A 10,104-nucleotide genomic window follows, 5' to 3' on the forward strand; every position below is an offset into this window, starting at 1 on the left:
AAACAAAATAAAAATAGTGAGAGATTCCAACCATTCATCTCTCAGATGCTGAGCAAACTACAATGTTAAAGGAGAAATAATGGTCTTTTACTTGGTCTGTGTCTCTGCGTGTCTGTGTCTGTCTGTGTGTCTGTCTGTGTGTCTGTGTGTCTGTCCGTGTGTCTGTGTGTCTGTGTCTGTCTGTGTGTCTGTCTGTGTGTCTGTCGTCTGCCGTCTGTGCGTCTGTCTGTGCGTCTGTCTGTGCGTCTGTCTGTGTGTCTGCCTCTCTCTCTCTCACACGCACACGAACACTCCCATTTCAGTCTTTCATTAATTCTGGTTCTCCCATATCTGTGTCTCTATTGTCTAGATACATCAAAATCTACTATGTTTCAGTCTTTCTTTTCTGTCAAATAGGGTTAAGTGACTTACCCAGGGTCACACAGCTAGTAAGTGTCTGAGGCAGGATTTGAAATCAGGTCCCTCCTGACTCCAAGCCTGGAGCTCTGTCCACTGCAGCACCACCTAAATAACGTAAGTCAATAAATATTTACTCAAGTATCTCCTAGGTACCAGACATTGTGCCACTTTCTGGAGATACAATAACCCTAAATGCACTCTGCCCTCAAGGAGCTCACAATCTAATGGGGGATACACTGGATAAAACAAACACGATCTCAGAGAGAAGGCACTAAAAATAGGGGGGGATCAGGAAAGGCTGGGACCTGAAGGAAGCTCAGAAAGCCAAGAAGTCATGCAAAGGGAGAGAATTCCATGTGAAAATGGCCAGAGACAGAGTGTTCTATTGGAGGAAAATCCAGAAGGCTCCCAGAGGACATGGAAGTGAATAAGGTGTGAGAAGACTGGAAAAGTAGTAGGGAACCAGGTCATGAAGGGCTTTGAATGTCAAACAGAGGATTTAATATTTGATCCTAGAGATGATAGGGAACAGCCTCAGCTGCTCCGGTCCGCTGCAGTTTCTTGAGCCAGTGATAGGGTTGGATCTGTGCTTGGGCAGCTGAGTAGAGGATGAACTGAAGGGGGGAGAGGCCAAAGACAGGCAGAGCCTCCAGCAGCTACTGCCATCATCAACGGCTGAAGTGATGAAAACCTGCACCAGGAGGTGGCAGTGCCAGAGGAGAGAAGGGAGTGTATTTGGAAGATGTTCCAAAGACAGAAACAGCAGAACTAGGCAACAGATTGGATATGGGAGGTGACTACAAGGATAAGATGCCATGGAAAGTAATAGGGAAACTGTGAGGGGAGAGTTTCTGGGGAAGAGGTAAGGAATTCCATTTTGAGCATGTTCACATGACATGCAGTTTTCAGCTGGAGATATGGGACTGGATGTCAGCTGAGAGAGCTCAGGGCTGGACAAATAGATCTGACACTCATTTGCATAGAGATGAGAATCGAATTCACAGGAACTGATGAGACCACCAAGTGAAATAGTCTAGAGGGAAAAGAGGGCCCAGGACAGAGCCCACCATTGGATGAAGATGTATCAAAGGGCACTGATATAGCAAAGGAGCACTCAGACAAGGAGGCGAACTGACATACAGCAGAGTCATGAAAACCTCCAGACAAGAGGGTGGTTGCCAGTGTCAAAGGCTTCTGAGAAGTCACAGAGGATGAGGACTGAGAAAAGCCTACTGAGTTTGGCAACCAAGAGATCCTGAGTAACTGGAGAGAGGAGCTTCAGTTGAGTAATGAGGTTAGAAGCTAAACTGTAAAGAGAAAAGAGTAAGAGGAAGGCAAATGGAGGTACCTATTGTGGGCAACTTTCTAAACCCCAAAAGTGTTTATCCACAAAAGGGGGGAGAGGTATGAGATGAAAGTTAGCATGGATGGATGGAGTCTGAACACAGATCGAAGCATACTATTTTCTCTTTTTCATTGTTTTTCCTTTCTTGTTGTTTTCCCTATTTGGTTCTGATTCTTCTTTCCAACATGACTAATGTGGAAATACGTTAAATATCAGATTATACACCTTCTTGGGGAGTGGGGAGAGAAGGGAGGAGGAAAAATTTAGAACTCAAAATCTTGTCAAAGTGAATGTTGAAAACTAAAAATAAATAATAATTTTTGAAAAATGATGAGCAGGCAGATTTCAGAAAAACCTGGCAAGACTTCTATGAACTGAGGCAAAGTGAAGTGAGTAGAACCAGGAAAACATTGTACACAAGAACATATTGTATGACAAGCAATCATGAACGACTTAGCTATTCTCAGCATTACCAAGAATACAGTGTGAAAGGGCTTATGATGAAAGAAAGAACTGATGGAGAGTGAATACAGGTTGAAGCAGACTTTTTAAAACTTTACTTTTCTTGGCAGTTTTTTCCTCTGGTTTTTTTTTTTTGCACATAACAAATATGAAAATAACTTTTGCATGACTGCAATTGGATGACCTCTATCAAATTGCTTGCCTTATTAGTGAGGGGGAAGGGAGTGAGGGAGAGATTTTAGAACTCCACATAAAAAAAGCAAACAAAACCAAATATAAAAAAAATTTTTTTACATGTAATTGAAAAAATATTTTTAAAAGCAACCTTTGGTCTGTCTTGTGTCTCTCTGCCTCCCTCTGTGTCGCCCTCTCCCTTTGTCTATGTAACTTTCAGTGTCTGTATGTATTTTTGGGTCTCCCTTGGTCTCCCACTTTGTTACTCCATCAAAGCCAGGCCCCAGGTGAGTTCTCGCCATCCCCTCTAGACCCAGGAGATAGCAGCTGGAACTGTTGTACCTGAGCTCACCTCCTCCAGGATGACATTTATTCTGGTATAACATCTATCTATGTCTACATACCCACTGGCCCACATTTACACACACTTGGGTCCCCCAGGTTCGTCTGTGAGGCCACAGCTCATGAGCCCCTCCCTTGGTGTCACCCAGAGAATTCAGTTAGATCCAAACCCAAAGCACTTCATGAAATAGCATATTAAGATTTTCAATAGAACATTTTCCCACATTCCAACACAGGGGGTATTCTCACATAGATAGCCAAGAAACCAGTGGGGAGAGTGAATGGGCAGGGATTACACACAAACAAAGGAGCAACTTCTGGAAATGCCATTGACCTATTCTTCTTCTTCTTCTTCTTTTATTAATTTATTTAACTTTTAACATTCATTTTCACAAAATTTTGGGTTCCAAATTTTCTCCCCACTTGTCCCCTACCCCTACCCCAAAACACTGAGCATTCTAATTGCCCCTATCACCAATCTGCTCTCTCTTCTATCATCCCTCCCTTCCCTTGTCCCCATCTCCTCTTTTGTCCTGTAGGGCCAGATAACTTTCTATACCCCTTTACCTATATTTCTTATTTCCTAGTAGCAAGAACAGTACTCGACAGTTGATCCTAAAACTTTGAGTTCCAACTTCTCTTCATCCCTCCCTCCCCACCCATTCGCTTTGGAAGGCAAGCAATTCAATATAGGCCATATCTGTGTAGTTTTGCAAATGTCTTCCATAATAGTCGTGTTGTGTAAGACTAACTATATTTCCCTCCATCCTATCCTGCCCCCCATTGCTTCTATTCTCTCTTTTGATCCTGTCCCTCCCCAAGAGTGTTGACTTCAAATTGCTCCCTCTTCCCATTGCCCTCCCTTCCATCATCCCCCCCACCCTGCTTATCCCCTTCTCCCCGACTTGCCTGTATTGTAAGATAGGTTTTCATACCAAAATGAGTGTGCATTTTATTCCTTCCTTTAGTAGAATGTGATGAGAGTAAACTTCATGTTTTTCTCTTACCTCCCTTCTTTTTCCCTCCACTAAAAAGTCTTTTGCTTGCCTCTTTTATGAGAGATAATTTGCCCCATTCCATTTCTCCCTTTCTCCTCCCAATATATTTCTTTCTTACCCCTTAATTTCATTTTTTTAAGATATGATTTCATCCTATTCAATTCACTCTGTGCTTTCTGTGTGTGTGTGTGTGTGTGTGTGTGTGTGTGTGTGTGTAATCCCACCCACTACCCAGATACTGAAAAGTTTCAAGAGTTACAAATATTTTCTTTCCATGTAGGAATGTAAACAGTTCAACTTTAGTAAGTCCCTTGTGACTTCTCTTTGCTGTTTACCTTTTCATGCTTCTCTTCATTCTTGTGTTTGAAAGTCAAATTTTCTTTTCAGCTCTGGTCTTTTCATCAAGAATGCTTGAAAGTCCTCTATTTCATTGAAAGATCATTTTTTCCCCTGAAGTACTATACTCAGTTTTGCTGGGTAGGTGAGTCTTGGTTTTAGTCCTAGTTCCTTTGACTTCTGGAATATCATATTCCATGCCCTTCGATCCCTTAATGTAGAAGCTGCTAGATCTTGTGTTATCCTGATTGTATTTCTACAATACTTGAATTGTTTCTTTCTAGCTGCTTGCAATATTTTCTCCTTGACCAGGGATCTCTGGAATTTGGCCACAGTGTTCCTAGGAGTTTCTCTTTTTGGATCTCTTTCAGGCAGTGATCTGTGGATTCCTTGAATAATTATTTTGCCCTCTGGTTCTAGAATCTCAGGGCAGTTTTCCTTGATAATTTCATGAAAGATGATGTCTAGGCTCATTTTCTGATCATGGCTTTCAGGTAGTCCCATAATTTTTAAATTGTCTCTCCTGGATCTATTTTCCAGGTCAGTTGTTTTTCTAATGAGATATTTCACATTATCTTCCATTTTTTCATTCTTTTGGTTTTGTTCTGTGATTTCTTGGTTTCTCATGAAGTCATTAGCCTCCATCTGTTCCATTCTAATTTTGAAAGAACTATTTTCTTCAGTGAGCTTTTGAACCTCCTTTTCCATTTGGTTAATTCTGCTTTTGAAAGCATTCTTCTCCTCATTGGCTTTTTGAACCTCTTTTGCCAATTGAATTAGCCTATTTTTCAAGGTATTATTTTCTTCAGCATTTTTTGGGTCTCCTTTATCAAGGTGTCGACCTGCTTTTGATGCTTTTCTTGCATCTCTCTCATTTCTCTTCCCAGTTTTTCCTCCACCTCTCTTACTTGATTTTCAAAATCCTTTTTGAACTCTTCCATGGCCTGAGCCCATGGTATATTTATTTTGGATGTGTGGAATACAGAAGCCTTGACTTCTCTGTCTTTCCCTGATGGTAAGCATTGTTCTTCCTCATCCGAAAGGAAGGGAGGAATTATCTGTTCACCAAGAAAGTAACCTTCTATAGTCTTATTTTTTTTCCCTTTTCTGGGCATTTTCCCAGCCAGTGACTTGACTTCTGAGTTTTCTTTCCACCCCCATCTTGCCTCCAGATCTGCCCAGCCAGCCAGCACTTGGGGTCTGAGATTCAAATGCTGCTTCCCAGCCTCAGGGCTTGGGGTGGGGGCGGGGCTGCTATTCAGTGTGAGATTAAGTTCAGCTGCTCAGGTGGGGGCAGGGCCATCACACTGGGGCTCAGTTCCCTCAGGGGGTTTATGCAGAGACCTTCAACAATACAACAATAGATCCGAGCTCCTGCCTGCTTTGGGAGCCCTGGTCTGCTGCTGCCTCCGCTGCCACCTGCTGAGGGGGCCTGAGTTATGGGGACACCCTACTCCCCTCTCAACCAGCCAAAGAGACCCTCTCACCGACCCTTGTCACCTGTGGATGGAGGGACCTGCATGACTGCTGGAGATTCTGTCCCTGAAGCCCACTCAGATCCGCTCCTCTTGGTGCCGTGTGGCCAAGGCAGGGCTGGGCTCTGCTCAGGGTCCAGTGCGCAACGGACCTTTCGAGTCAGGTTTTCAGGGCTCTCTGGAACAGAAATCTCCTCCACTCCGTTGTTCTGTGGCTTCTGCTGCTCCAGAATTTGTTGGGAGTTCTTCTTTACAGATATTTTATGGGCTGTGGGTTCAGAGCTAGCATATGTGTGTCTTTCTACTCCACCATCTTGGCTCCTCCCCCCTGACCTATTCTTCTTGATGGGCATATCATTCTACTGGGCTCATTGGCTCTTTGGTGGCTGGGCTAGACCTCTTGTCCCACTGGGTTCCTCTGGTCTTTCTTGGTACACCCAGCCCTTCAGGGGCAGTGCAGCCTAGCTTCAGTTTGAGTTTCTAAAGCTCTTCCAGATGAGGGTAGCTTAACCCTCTTTAATTATAGCTGCCCACACCTAACCAAGAAAAGGTAGCCCTAAAGGTTAAGATTAGCTCTTTTCTTTAGGCAGCCAGGTGGCTCAGTAGAGGGGGCACTGGGCCTGGAATCAGGAAGACCTGAGTTCAAATGTAGCCTCAGACACTCACTAGCTATGTGACCCTGGGCAAGTCACTGAACCTCTTCTTTGCCTTAATGGGAGGAGGCAATGGCCCAATGTCGAAGCCTTATAGAGAACCCAGTTGACTAGAGCTGGGTTCTGCCAATCTGATGGGTTCTCCTGTAAGGGTTTCTCTCAATTGAACCAAAGGCAAGTGAAGGAGACCAGGGTAGTGTTCTCCACCCACCTGGCCCCAGAGTGAGTCTTTCTTAGGCCTACCTTCAGTAGCAAAGCCTGAATGCTTTGGTGTTCTAGCTTTTCAAGCAAAAACCAGAATGTTCTGCTGGGTGGCTGCACAGACAATCAGGGCCTTTGGAGCCTCTCTCTGAGGTCAAGGCTCTCAAAGGCCCCTTCGGGAGTCTTGAGCACTCTCAGAGGCTTGAGGTCTCAAGGACACTCAGGGACTCTTCAGGCCTTTTTTCTGGGCTTTTCTGCCACTCTTGGTGACACTGAAGAGCTCTTATGTCCTCTCTTGAGGCCTCATCTAGACGTTAAGGGTCTCACGTTCTCTCCAAGACTCTTTAGAGGCTTTGCAGATGTGGAAGCATATATAAAAATTCATAGTTTCTGTGGGAATATGAAGAAATCATTGTTTTCTGGGTACAAGCCCCTTCTGAGACTTCCTGGTTTGAGGAGAGTTTCCTTATGGAAAAAGCACCTGGCTCTGATCCACATGCTTGCCTCCCCCACCCACCAGAAGCAATGGAGATACTGAGCAGTCTAGGTCTGGAGTCTCCATCAGAGATTGACCTAAGACCCACCCAAAGGGAGGGGGGGCAGGGAAGGGCCCTCTTCTACTCCTCAGATTCTGAATAGATAGGACCTTTCATTCCAGGAGGCGGAGGGTGATTGTTATTCCAGGGTTATTCTGGATTATTAATACCTCCCCCCAGCTGGACTGTCACATTGTCCACTCTTCCTGTTTGGAGAGTCCTATCAATATTACCTCAATAATGGGGGAGGGGTCGAGTCCTATTAAAGGGCATAGAGAGAGGACTGAGGCCACTTCAGGCCTCTCCTCCCCCCACTCCCTCTCTCTCTGCCACAAAAGGCCAGGATAGTACACATTTGTTTATTTACTAAGTTTTTAAAAACTTTAAACTGAAATACAAAACAAAGAACAAAACACATTGCCATGTACACAGCGGAGCTTAAGAAAGGGTTTGATACAAAACAAGAAATTTCCATTTCAAGAAAATCTCTAGAAGAAATACTACACATTGTTTTCTAAGCTGTCCAGCTTTTCTTTGCTTCCTCATTTTGTTCCTTTCTTTGTCCTCTGCTGTGCACTTTTTACTTGATTTTCCCCTCCCCCCACCCTAAAGATGACTACGGTTAAGCACGGCTATATACGCATATACATAAGTATCTATAAACACATATCTGTAAGACGGGACTCTGCTTATGTCCTTTCATCTATTGCTCTGCAGGTGGAAAGCATCTTCCTTCCCAAGTCCAAGTCTTTCCATGTTTTTCTAAGTCTACCGGCTCATCATTTCCTACACCACAGCAAGATTCCAACCCAGTCACATCCTATCTGAGAATGTCTAGGAAAGTTTCTCCCCAATTTTCTGCATTCCTTCTGTTCTTGGCTACACAAATTTTATTTATACAAAAAAAGTTTAATTTAAAATAATCCAAATTATCCCTTTTATACTTCAATCATGCTCTCACCTTAGAAAACATAGTTTAAGGTCTGAGATTGCTGAATCTGCTTCCTTGGCATCTTTTTGCCCTGGTTTCTTTGAAGTCCCTCGCCTTTTGTTTTTCCATGTGAACTTTGTTATTATTTTTCTAACTCAGTAAATGACTTTTTTTTTTAGTAATTTAATTGGGAAGATGTTGAATAGATTAGTTGATAAAATTGTCATTTAAAAATTATATTGGCTCTACTTACCCATGAACAATAAATATTACTTCAATTATTTACATCTGAGTTTATTTACATAAAAACGTGTTTTATGTTTATGTTCATATAGTTCCTGTGTCTGTTTTGGCAGGAACATGCTTATATAGTATTTTATACTGTCTATATATTTTAAATGATCTAAAACTACATTGAAAAATATATTTGACACAGAAAAGTTTCTCTATTTTTCACTTTTGATTACATCTATTTTAACTTTAACTTTGTCTGAGATCATGATTACTATCCCTTTTTTACATAATAAATTCTACTCTTGCCCTTTATTTTATCTTTGTGCATATCTCTCATTTTTATTGTTTCCTGAAAGCAACATATTGTTGAATTTAAATTTTTAATCTGCTATCAATTTGTTTTATGGGTAAATTTGTCCTGTTCACTTTCTGAGCTACAATTACTTCTTGTATATTCTCCTCTTGCCTATTTTTCCTCATTATCCTTCTCACCCTATTCTCTCCTCACTCCTCCGCTTTACTTCTACCCTCTACCTTGCCCTCTTATTCCTTAACCTACCCACCCCTCTAAAAGTCCCTCCCTTATTTTCCCCCCCACCCTATCCCCTTGCTCTCTTACTTCTTTCTGAATTTAGAAGACTTTTATACACCTATCTATCTATCTATCTATCTATCTATCTATCTATCTATCTATCTATCTATCTATCTACCATCTATCTATCTATCTATATCTATATCCCTCTTTAACCCATTTCCAATGAGAGCAGGATTACCCTAACCCGATTCTATCAGGTTCCAGCACTACCTGCCCTTGCCCTACAGTTTCTTCTGTATCAATCTTTTCTTTTATGCCTCATTTGCATGAGATAATTACTCTTTTTTATCTGTCCCTACAGTTGTATTTTTTTAGAATCAGTCCAAGCCTTTCTTTCAAACTACCCAAATAATGATGACAATGCTAAGAGCACAGCTAATACTTTCAAATATATGAAATAAACAATTTGACTTTCTTGAGTCCCTTATGTCGATAGTCTTTAATGTTTACCTTCTATTTCTCCTGTATGTTATATGTAGAATTTTCCCTTAAGTTCTGGGGTTTTTGTCACAAAAACCTGAAAGGCTTATATTTTGCTGGCTAGATGAGACTTGGTTGTAACCTCAGCTCTTTTGCTCTTATGGAATATAGTATCCCAAGTCCACTGGGCCTTCAACATAGTAGCTGCTGGGTAGTGTGTAATCCTTATTATAGCTCCAAGTTATTTAAGTTGTTTTTTTCCTGTTGCTTCCAATACTTTCTCATTAACCTGGGAGCTTTGACTCTTGACTATGATAATCCCAGAAATTTTCCTCCTGGGATCTCTTGGTGGTGATCAGTGGATTTTTTTCTATTTCTCATTTGCCTTCTTGTTCTAGAGCTTCAGGGCAATTTTCCTTGATCATTTCTTGTCATGTTGCATCAATTCTTTTTTTAAAATCATTTTTCAGGTAATCCAACTATTCTTATACTATTTCTTCTCGATCTATTCTCCAGATCCATTGTTCTTCTGATGAGACGTTTCACTTTCTCTTCAGTTTTTTCATTCTTTTGATTTTGTTTGATGATTTCTTGAAGTTTTAGAATGCCATTAGCTTCCCCTCGGCCAGTTCTAGTTTTCAAGGAATTCATTTCTTCCTTATGGTTTTTATTCTCTATGTCAAGTTGGTTGACTTTCTTATCCTAATTTTCTTAATTTTCTTGGATTGCTTTTTTTCCCTAATTTTTCCTCAACCTCTCTTATTTGTTTTTTAAAGTCCTTTTTGTATTCTTTCAAGAACTTTTTTTGTGCTGGAGATCATGTGATGCTTCTCATTGAAAGAGGTGTGGCTTTTTAGCTCCATCATCTTCTTCTAAATATGAACCCAGATCTTCTCTATCCCCATAGTAACTAACTATGGTTGGGTTTTTCTCCTTTGCTTACTCTGATTTATTTATTTTTTCTTTTATTTTTTATTTAATTTTTTTTTTAGCAGCTATCAAC

Source organism: Notamacropus eugenii, chromosome X (genome assembly GCF_028372415.1).
Source record: "Notamacropus eugenii isolate mMacEug1 chromosome X, mMacEug1.pri_v2, whole genome shotgun sequence".
Lineage (NCBI taxonomy): Eukaryota > Metazoa > Chordata > Mammalia > Diprotodontia > Macropodidae > Notamacropus > Notamacropus eugenii.